This window comes from Mytilinidion resinicola (assembly GCF_010093595.1).
Source record: "Mytilinidion resinicola strain CBS 304.34 unplaced genomic scaffold BDZ99scaffold_26, whole genome shotgun sequence".
In the NCBI taxonomy this organism is placed as follows: Eukaryota; Fungi; Ascomycota; class Dothideomycetes; order Mytilinidiales; family Mytilinidiaceae; genus Mytilinidion; species Mytilinidion resinicola.
In genome coordinates, this window is record NW_022985462.1 from 417,871 (window position 1) to 429,991 (window position 12,121).

Consider the following 12,121-nt stretch of genomic DNA (forward strand, 5'->3'; position numbering starts at 1 on the left):
AAAATTAAAGGTTTTTAGCTTTTCTAACTATCTTTTCTATCTCCTATTTAACTCCTTAGTTATAGTAAAGTATATTAGATTTTTATAGTTTATATACACCTATACTATATATACCGCCCTTTTAAGGTAAACTTTCTACTATTTAAATGCTTCTATTATAGCTAACAGTTCCTTATTATAGATATTATAGTTTAGCTTAGCTGTGCTTAGCTTTTATAAGTAGAACGCTATAGAATACAATTTCCCTCGTTTGTCTAGTTGGTTAAGTATTGCTCCTACTGCCTTATCCAACGTATTACTTTTAATAGTAACTGGTTTCTGTAGGTTAAAAATTGCTAATACTAGTTTTAAAGTAAACCGTGCTTTTAACCTATTAAATACACCCTGCGCTTCTAGGGTCTATCTATATTTAATATCCTTTCTAGTAAGTTCTATAAGTGGCTCTGTAATTTTTAAGTAGCTCTTAATAAACTGTCTATAGTAATTAGCTAACCCTAGGAATAACTGTAGTTTCTTTAAATTCGCGGGCTTTAGCTATTCTTAGATAGAGAACACCTTGCCTTTTTCTATCTTAATTTGCCCTAGACTAATAATATATTCTAGGAATCTAACTCTCTGCCTATAGAACTCGCACTTATCCGGGTTTACTATAAGATTATATTTCCTAAGTTTTTTAAGTACTTTTCGCATATATATTTTATATTCGCTTAGCGTTTCTAAGTATATAAGGATATTATTAAGGTATACTACTATAAACTAATCTAGGTAGCCTCTTAACGCTAAGTTAACTACTGCCTGGAATATTGCTAGCGCGTTAGTAAGCCCGAATAGTATTACTATATACTTAAAGTGTCTGTATTAAGTTCTAAAAGCCGTTTTCTACTTTTCTTCTTTTCTTATCTAAATTAAATAGTATTCTTTATATAGGTCTAACTTTATAAAGTACTTAGCCTTATATAGTTAGTTTTTAAGTTTAGAGATTAAAGGTAGTAAATAGCGGTTTTTAATTATAATTTTATTTAGTTATCTATAGTCTATATAAAGGCGCAGCTTATTATTTACTTTTAGAATAAATATTACAGGGTAACCTGCGGGCAATTCCAATAGTTTAATAAATCCTTACTTTAGGTTCTTTTCTAGGTATTCTTCTAGCACTTCTAGCTTGTTCTAGGCTAGTAAATAGATTGGTCTAAATTGCGGTTATTCGCCTAGTACTAGGGGAATATAGTAATTTTAAGGTTAGTGCTTTAGTAATATATTCTAAACCTTTTCTATAAAGATTTCTTTAAATTTATTGTATTTTTCTAGCACTTCTAGTACTTTTGCTACCTTAGCTAGCTGCCGGCTACTTAGGGGTCTAGGCTACTATTAGCTTACTGCCCTGTTTTCTTTTTAGGCCTTTTTGCTTTTTAAGGTATTTATATTAATATTTTGTTTTTGCTTAGGCTTATTCTAGCACAGGGTACTTTTTAGTCCGCTTTCCGATTAAATCCTTACTTTACTAGACTTCTAATTAACTTAGGAGTTATACTGCCTTAGCTATAGTACGCCTAAGATTATATTATATCTCGCCGTGTCTATTATATCTATGCTAATAGTTTCTCTATATTCTTTAATTTATATAACACCTAGTTAAGTTTCTATAGTTACCTGCCCGTTACTATATTATATAGGTATACTATCTACTATATATAGTCTATATAGTCTATTTTTCTATTACTAAAGGATCCGGTTTTTTCTAATAAAGTTATAGAATATAAAATTTCCTTACGCGCTACTATCTAGTAGTGCTCTTACCGGGTTTCTACTAATTTTAACTAATAGAATTACGTGTCTATAGTTCTAAATAGGAATAGAGTTAGGCTATATTACTAAGTTCCTTTTTTTTTTTGCGATATAGGCTTTTCCTACTAGAGTAGCAATAGTTGCGGTTTATATTCTTTTGTCTTTAGCCGCTCCGTAGGACCTTATTCTTAGCTGCTCTGGCCGTCCTATTGCTTAAGCGCCTGCTCGTTTTTTAGCTATTCTTATAGCTAATAGTTTACGTGTTTTATTTCGCAATATACTAGATATAAGTCCTAGTAGTATATCCGCTAGTTTTTACTTTTCCTATATTCTATTAGGTACTAAGGGTCCGCAACTATAGTAGCTATTTCTATAAGTTCGTCTTTTTTACCTATAATATAGTGCTCTGTTTCCTTAAATAGTACTAGTTACGTAATAATATAATATTTTGTCCGATATAGGTACTATTCTTAATATTTTTTATATATTATATACTTATCGCATTTGTTTTTAATATAAAATACCTAAAATATCTATCTATAAAGTAGGTAGTTCCTATCTAGCTATTTATTTTCCTTATTATAAACGCCTATTTTACCGATAAGGTGTAAAGCTCTATAGATCTTAATTTTAGTTTGCCTTTTATATAGCTTTATATTACAACCCGTAATATAAACCACCTAAGCGCAGAGGTACTTATAGAAATAAGTAAGTAAATAAAACTAATTATAGAGAACTAGGTTACAGGACTAAAAGGGTTGCGTGTGGGACGTATAGGGATCCTAGATTCCCCTATAGACTGCTAGTAGATAGGAATAATCTAAAAATAGGAATTACGGGACGAGAGGATTATATAATAGATCGGTTGGATTATATAGGGTTAGCAGGATCTAGATTATAAGGATTACAGGCGATCTCTATAATCTATAGATTTTTTAGAACAGAGCTTTTATATAAAAGGACGCTTCTTTATATAGATAGGAACCTTATATTTAACTTAAGACTTTAATACTACCTATTAGAAGTAACTACCCTGTTTTAGACCTTAATTAATTATTGCCTTACCTTTTAAAAACTATTGCACCCCGACAACAACTTGCCTATACCCTGCCTTAGTATAAGATACTTAGAAGGTATAGAAGAGACAACCTGTTACACTTTAAACACCGCTATATTAAAGGAGTTGCATATAAATAATTAATTAAAATAGCCCTACTAACCCCTTCGGGTAGTATAACTGCTGGACTAACCCTAACTATAACCGAGGTAGCAACACGCATGCAGGCGTTGCTTACACGAATATAAACACTAGAAGAAGCTAGCAATACTAAAAATAAAGAGATTACGGCACTGCAGGGAAATCTCTAAACTATTTAAGAAGAGCTTACTACTACTAGAGTAGTTAGCTACAGAGGCTATAAAATAAATAAGCCCGAAGAGTTTACTAGGGAGAGAGGAGCTTTGCGAGCGTTTATAACGCAGATAAGGCTATACCTGCGTATAAACTAAAGCAACCTCGAATTTAAATCGGATAAGGTCTATATAGCAGCCACCTTCTTAAAGAAAAAAGCATTTAACTAGTTTAACCCGATGCTTATAGACTAGCTTAGCAACGCTAACGCAGATAATCGGAAACTAGAAACTAATATTATGTTTAGCAACTACGGATACTTTAAGTTAGCACTTTAGATAACCTTTAGAGACACTAATAAAGAATGGACAGCGGAATAGAAAATAGCAGTTCTAAAGCAGAAGGGCTTAACCAGCTGCTATACTTTAGAATTTATATAAATCGCGTCTAAGCTATTATAGGGAGATAAAGCTCTGCAAGTATAATACTATAAAGGTTTTAAAGAAGATATTAAGAATAAAATTGCATAAGGTAAAAGGCCTCTAATACTTTATAAACTTAAGGAAATAGCAATATAAATCGATAGTTAACAGCATAAGCGACAACTAGAACGGGCAGATAAAAGAGGACTTTATTTTTACGCCTAACTAGCTAGACCAAAGCTAAGAGTAACTAACTGCGACTATAGAGATCGTATAGAAATTAATATTACAAGATAATATAACAACTAGAAGGGTAAACCAATTACCGATAAAGAAAGGTAAGAAAGAAAACGCAACAGCGCGTGCCTATTATACGGAGAATAGGGACACTTTGCGAATAAGTGCTCTAGAAACACCTAAACAGCAGCAGTTATAGCAAAACCGAATATAAACCGCCATAATTCTATATTATAGACCGCGTGCTATAATAATAACTGCTTTACCTATTAGTTAGATAAGTAGGTAATAGGGTACTATCTAATATAAAGGATAAAAGGACGTACTATTGCTATAATAAGAAATAAAGAGTATAATAGCAACCTTATAGACAACTACTATGCTAATATAGAAGTTAAGAGTATAGAGATTAACTACCTGTTAAAAACGGATAAGGCGTTCTAGATAATTAAACCGCGATTAGAACCCTAAACCAACGTACCCGAGCTACTAAATAACAGCGAGGCCGAGTTACTAGACACGGAAGCACAGGTCGATAGAGTTGTAGCTATATATAAACAAAGCGCAAGAAAAATTCTTACACGCCTTAATAAAGAATAAGAAGCGCAAGAGGCCGAAAACGCTATAGCGGGCGCAGAGCCAAAAGAACTAGTAAGTTACTAATTCCTAAGGGCTATAGGAAGAGTTACCGGACAACTTATTAAAGAAGAAGGAGAAAAAATAGCTATAGCCGCAAAAACGACAACAACAACGCTAACCCTTAACGCGGAAACCCGCGTAAAGTTAGATATATTTAAAGGCCTAAGCCGTAATATCTAGATAAAACGGAATAATAAATCACCTATTAAGAATAGTAAGGAGTATAATAACAGTAATAAGGATTATAAACTAGAGGAGTAGTCTAGTAACAGAGAATTTAGTATAGAACCAGAGCAAGAACCTTTAGAGCTATACGGAAGATAAACTAAAATTAAGATCTATAGAGCTTTACACCCTATTAGTAAAACAGGCGTCTATAATAAGGAAAATAAACGGCTGGATAGAAACCACCCACTTTATAGACAGATATCTTAGGTATCTTATATTAAAGATAAATGCGACAAGCATATAATATATAAGAAATGTTAAGAATAGTACCTATATCGGATAAAATATTATATTATTACGCAACTAGTACTGTTTAAGGAAATAGAGCACTATATTATAGGTAAGAAAGACAAATTTATAGGAATAGCTACTATAGTTCTAGACCCTTAGTACCTAATAGAATATAGGAAGGGTAAAGACTAGCAAATATACTACTAGGACTTATATCTAGTATATTATAAAACAAAACATGCGAACTATTAGCTATAAGAACAGCTAAAAAATAAGCAGGCGCTTAAGCAACAGGACGGCCAGAGCAGCTAAGAATAAGGTCCTACGGAGCAGCTAAAGACAAAGGAACGCGAACCGCAACTATCGCCACTCTGGTGGGAAAAGCCCACATCGCAGAAAAAGGAAGGAACCCGGCAACGCAGCCTAACTCTATTCCTATTTAGAACTATAGACACGTAATTCTATTAGTTAAGATTAGTAGGAATCCGGCGAGAGCACTGCTGGATAGTAGCGCGCAAGGAAATTTTATATCCTATAACTTTATTAGAAGAAACTAGATTTTTTAGTAATAGAAAAATAGACTTTATAAACTATATATAGTAGATAGTATACCTATATAACACGGCAATAAATAAGTAACTATAGAAACTTAACCAGGTGTTATATAAATTAAAGAATATAGAGAAACTATTAGTATAGATATAACTAATATAGCAAGATATAATATAATTTTAGGTATACTATAGCTAAAGCAGTATAACCCCTAAGTTAACTAGAAGTCTAGTAAAGTAAAGATTTAATCGGAAAGCGGACTAAAGGGCACCCTGCGCTAGGATAAGCCTAAGTAAAAATAAAATATTAATATAGATACCTTAAAAGGCAAAGAAGCCTAAAGAGAAAATAGGGCAGTAAGCTAATAGTAGCCTAGACCCCTAAGCAGCCGGCAGCTAGCTAAGGCAGCGAAAGCACTAGTTATACCAGAAGAATATAACGAATTTAAAGAAATCTTTATAGAAAAGGTTTAGAATATATTACTAAAGTACTAACCTTAAGATTACTATATTCCCCTAGTACCAGGCGAATAACTGCAGTTTAGACTAATCTATTTACTAGCCTAGAGCGAGCTAGAAGTGCTAGAAGAATACCTGGAAAAGAACCTAAAGCAAGGATTTATTAGACTATTAGAATCGCCCGCAGGTTACCCTATAATATTCGTTCCGAAACTAAATAGTAAGCTACGCCTTTGCATGGACTATAGATAACTAAATAAGATTATAATTAAAAACTGCTATCTATTACCTTTAATCTCCGAACTTAAAAACTAACTATATAAGGCTAAGTACTTTATAAAGATAAACCTACGCAAAGGGTACTATTTAATTAGGATAAGAGAAGGAGAAGAGTAGAAGACGGCTTTTAGAACTTAATATAGACACTTTAAGTATATAGTAATACTATTTAGGCTTACTAACGCGCTAGTAATATTCTAAGCAGTGGTTAACTTAGCACTAAGGGGCTACTTAGATCGGTTTACAGTAGTATACCTTAATAATATCCTAGTATACTTAGAAACGCTAAGCGAATATAAAATATATATACGGAAGGTACTTAAAAAACTTAAAAAATATAACCTTATAGTAAACCCGGATAAGTATAAGTTCTATAGGCAGAGGGTCGGATTTCTAGGATGCGTTATTAGTCCAGGACAGATCGAGATAAAAGAAGGCAAAGTGTTCTTTATCTAGAAATAGCTAGAACCCGCGAATTTAAAGGAACTATAGTTGTTCCTAGGGTTAGCTAATTATTATAGACAGTTTATTAAGGGCTACTTAAAAATTACAGAGCTACTAATAGAACTTACTAGAAAGGATATTAAGTATAGATAGACCCTAAATACGCAGGGCGCATTTAATAAACTAAAAGCACAGTTTGCTTTAAAACTAGTATTAGCAATTTTTAATCTATAGAAACTAGTTACTATTAAAAGTAATATATTGGATAAAGTATTAGGAGCAATACTTAACTAACTAAATAAATAAGGGAAGTTGTATTCTATAGTATTCTACTTACGGAAGCTAAGCCTAGCTAAGCTAAACTATAACATCTATAATAAGGAACTGCTAGCTATAGTAGAAGTATTTAGTTAGTAGAAAGTTTACCTTAAAAAAGCGGTATATATAATATAGGTATATATAGACTATAAAAATCTAATATACTTTACTATAACTAAGGAGTTAAATAGAAAATAAGTAAGATAGTTAGAAAAACTAGAAACCTTTAATTTTAGGATTATATACTAGAAGGGATCTAAAAACGCTTATATAGATGTACTTAGCAAAAGGCCGGACTATATAAAAGGAGCTAAAAAAGCCAGGCAATCTATACTCCGGGAAGAAAGCCTAGAAACCTTTAAATTTAACTATATATAAGCAGCAACTGCTTATAGGTCCGAGGATAATAAATAGTATAGATAAATTAAGGCAGCATAGAAGGTAGATTAAAAAAGCCGGGATTTAGCAGGTTATAACTGGCAAAGTTTGCGCCTAAAACCTATAAACTAAAAACGCGGAGAAATCTAGAACGGTATTATCACCTTATAGGACAAGATATTTATGCCCAGAACCTTATAAAAAGAGCTTGTTAAGGAATTCTATAGTATACCGGTATATAGGCACTAGGAAGTAGAAAAGATATAGGAAAGAATTGCAAGAATATTCTATTTTCCCGGACTTCGGAAATTAACGGAGAAAATAGTATATAAATATAAGTGTATAAAGAATAAGTCGGTATAACACGCACTATACGGACTAATAAAGAGTTCCTTTACACCGGAAAAGGTATAAAAATCTATTATATAGGACTTTATAGTTAAGCTACTACAGTTTATTAAACCTATAATAGGTATAAAGTACAACGCAATATTAGTAGTCACGGACCGATTAACTAAATATATATACTTTATTCCTTACTAAGAAGTATTAACAGTAGAAAATCTAGCCTATACTTTTTTAAAGTATGTTATTAGCAACTACAGGCTACTCTAGGAGATAATTTTGGATAGAAACAAGCTCTTTATATTAAAATTCTGGCAGACCCTTACTATATAACTAGGAACAAAGTATAAGCTTTCCACGGCGTTTTACCCTTAGACGGACGGATAAACGGAAAGGCTTAATTAGACTTTAGAATAGTACCTATAATACTATATTAATTATAGGCAGGATAATTAGGTATTACTACTACTAATAGCCTAGTTCGCCTATAATAGCGCATCTACAGAGATAATAAAGGTATTACCCTTTTTTATAAACTATAGTTTTAATCTAGAAGTATATTAAGAACCCTAACTTAATAGTATAAGGGCCTAAAAGGCACTACTATTAGTTGAAAATATTAGAAAGCTATAGAGACAGCTCTTAATAGATATCTAATTCCTAATACTAAGGTTAGCGAGATATTATAACTAACACCGGAGTATTGCACCAACTTTTAAGAGGGGGGATAGAGTCTACCTACTCCAAAAAAATATTAAAATAAAATAACTAAGTATAAAGTTAGACTATATTAAGATTGGACTATTCGAAATACAGGATATTATTAGCCTAGTAAACTATAAGCTTAGGCTACCTAATAGGATAAAAATACACCCGGTTTTCTATATATTACTACTAAAACCCGTACTACCTAACGCTAAGCTGGAAAATAATATTAAGGTCGACAATAATAATAAATATAAAGTTAAGCAAATCCTAGATTCCCGACAACACGGTTAGTAAAAGGAGTACCTAATTAAGTAGAAAGGATACAGCACCTCTAAAAAATATATAGGAACCGGTTAAGAGTTTAGCAAACTATTAGGAACTCCTGCGGCAGTTTTACCGCCAGAATCCGGAACAGCCTAGAAAGACAGCAACAGCGCACTATCTAACTAGGAAGGATTAAAGGAACCCGGAAAAGGAATGCCACTGCTATATAATTAGAATGCATGGTAATAGAATAGACAGCTGGCAGTGCCTAGTATACCTAGAGAAAAAAGAAAGTACCTAACGGTTCCTAAGGCAGAAGGCGAGCCCTTCTGCTCGGTATGCTCTTATTCTTTCTACTTAGCCTTTTTCTAATCCTTTTCTTCCAACTCCTTAAGAATACGGAACCTATATTAAAGTATATTAGCTTTTTAACGCTTAAGCAGGTCCTCCTGCTTCTCTAAACGCTCTACCTTTGCCAACGCAGCGCGCATAGCCTTAAACTAAAGTTGCACCGCTTTGCGGGCAGCAGACTTTTTAGCGCGAAGCTTTGCACAAGTCTAATCTACCCGAGCAACTAAGGGAAGTAAGCCAGGAGAACCCTAGAACTAGAATATACCTATAATCCGCCGAAGTAATACTACTAGTATTGTATTTCGATTAACCTTATTAAATATATTCCCTATAATAACCGGAGGCCAAAGGAAGCACCTTATAGTTTAAGAACCGCTTATAGCAAAAGGAATAAGAAACTATAGGAATACTAGAGAAAGCAATACAGGCACTAAAAATAGTATATTATTTAACCTTATTAGATATTATAGAAGAAATAGAATAGTATAATAATAGCCTAGTAGATAGGGTATTGCCAGCTATTTATCCGAGACCCTACTACAGAATTACTTTTAGGCCGAAAGCCTTAGAAAAGGGAGTAAGTATTACAACCCGTAATATAAACCACCTAAGCGCAGAGGCACTTATAGAAATAAGTAAGTAGATAAGACTAATTATAGAAAACCAGGTTACGGGACTAAAAGAGTTGCGTGTAGAATATATAGGGATCCTAGATTCCCCTATAGACTGCTAGTAGATAGAAATAATTTAAGAATAGGAATTACGGGACGAAAGGATTATATAATAGATTAGTTGGATTATACAGGGTTAGCAGGATCTAGATTGCAAGGATTATAGGCAATCTCTATAATCTATAGATTTCTTAGAACGGAGCTTTTATATAAAGGGACGCTCCTTTATATAGATAAAAACCTTATATTTAACTTAAGACTTTAATACTACCTATTAGAAGTAACTACCCTGTTTTAGACCTTAATTAATTATTACCTTACCTTTTAAAGACTATTACACCCCGATAACAACTTGCCTATACCCTGCCTTAGTGTAAGATACTTAGAAGGTATAGAAAAGACGACCTGTTATACTCTAGTAGTTCTTACTCTAGCCCTATACTAAATTTGCTGTTGCTAGACTACTTTTTTAGTTTATAGTCTTTATTACTATTATAGTATTCTTTACTATCCTTAATAGGTAATTTATTATCTAGTTCTTACTAAATATTACGGCTTAGGCTTTCTAATATATTTAATTCTGCGCAGGTTCCTGCGCTAATAGTTGCTGTTAATATTCCTGCGGCTGCGGCTATTTTTACTTTTTCTTCTCTAGTAAGCTATTCTATAACTCTTTCTATAGCTTTTAGGAATTAGTAACTAGCTAGTGCTTTTAGCTCTGCGCCCGCTATAGCGTTTTTAGCCTTTTACGCTTTTCGTTCTTTATTAAGGCGTGCGAGAATTTCTCTTGCGCTTTATTTATACGTAGCTATAACTCTATTAACCTATATTTCCGTGTTTAGTAACTTAGCTTTACTATTATCTAGTAGCTTAGGTATATTAGTTTAGGATTCTAATTGCGGTTTAATTATCTAGAACGCCTTATTTATTTCTAATAGGTAGTTAATTTCTATACTTTTAACTTTTATATCGGTGTAGTAGTTATCTATAAGGTTGCTATTATACTTTTTATTTCTTATTATAGCAATAGTACGCCCCTTTATCTTCTGTATTAAATAGTACCCTATTACCTACTTATCTGCCTAATAGGTAAAGCAGTTATTATTATAGCACGCGGTCTATAATATAGAATTATAGCGGTTTATATTTAGCTTTACTATAACTGCTGCTATTTAGGTGTTCTTAAAGCACTTATTTATAAAGTGTCCCTATTCTCTGTATAATAGGTATGCGCTATTACGCCTTTTTTCTTACCTTTCTTTATTAGTAATTAGTTTACCCTTTTAGTTATTACGTTATTTTATAAAATCGATTTCTATATAATCTCTATAGTCGCGGTTAGTTACTTTTAGCTTTAGTTTAGCTAGTTAGGCGTAAAAATAAAGTCCTTTTTTATCTGCCTATTCTAGTCGTCGCTTATACTATTAACTATTAATTTATATTACTATTTCCTTAAGTTTATAAAGTATTAGAGGTTTTTTGCCTTATATAATTTTATTCTTAATATCTTTTTTAAGACCTCTATAGTATTATACTTATAGAGCTTTATCTCCCTATAATAGCTTAGATACGATTTATATAAATTCTAAAGTATAGCGGCTAGTTAAGCCCTTCTGCTTTAGAACTGCTATTTTCTATTCCGCTGTCTATTTTTTATTAGTGTCTCTAAAGGTTATCTAAAGTACTAACTCGAAGTATCTATAGTTACTAAACATAATATTAGTTTCTAGTTTCCGATTATTTGCGTCGGCGTTGCTAAGCTAGTCTATAAGCATTAGGTTAAACTAGTTAAATACTTTTTTTTTTAAGAAGGTGGCTGCTATATAAACCTTATCTAATTTAAATTTAAGGTTGCTTTAGTTTATACACAGGTATAGTTTTATCTGTATTATAAACGCTTATAAAGCTTTTTTCTCCCTAGTAAACTCTTCGGGTTTATTTATTTTATAGCCTTTATAGCTAACTACTCTAGTAGTAGTAAGCTCTTTTTAAATAGTTTAGAAATTTCCTTATAGAGCTATAATTTTTTTATTTTTAGTATTGCTAGCTTTTTCTAGTATTTATATCCGTATAAGTAACACCTGTATATATATTGCTACCTTAGTTATAGTTAAGGTTAGTCTAGTAGTTATACTACCTAAAAAAGTTAGTAGGGCTATTTTAATTAATTATCCGTATATAACTCCTTTAATATAGCGGTGTTTAAAGTATAACAGGTTGTCTCTTCTATACCTTCTAAGTATTTTATACTAAGGCAGGGTATAGGCAAGTTATTATCGGGGTGTAATAGTCTTTAAAAGGTAAGGTAATAATTAATTAAGGTCTAAAACAGGGTAGTTACTTCTAATAGGTAGTATTAAAGTCTTAAGTTAAATATAAGGTTTCTATCTATATAAAGGAGCGTCCCTTTATATAAAAGCTCCGTTCTAAAAAACCTTTTACTTATATAGCTTGCAGCCT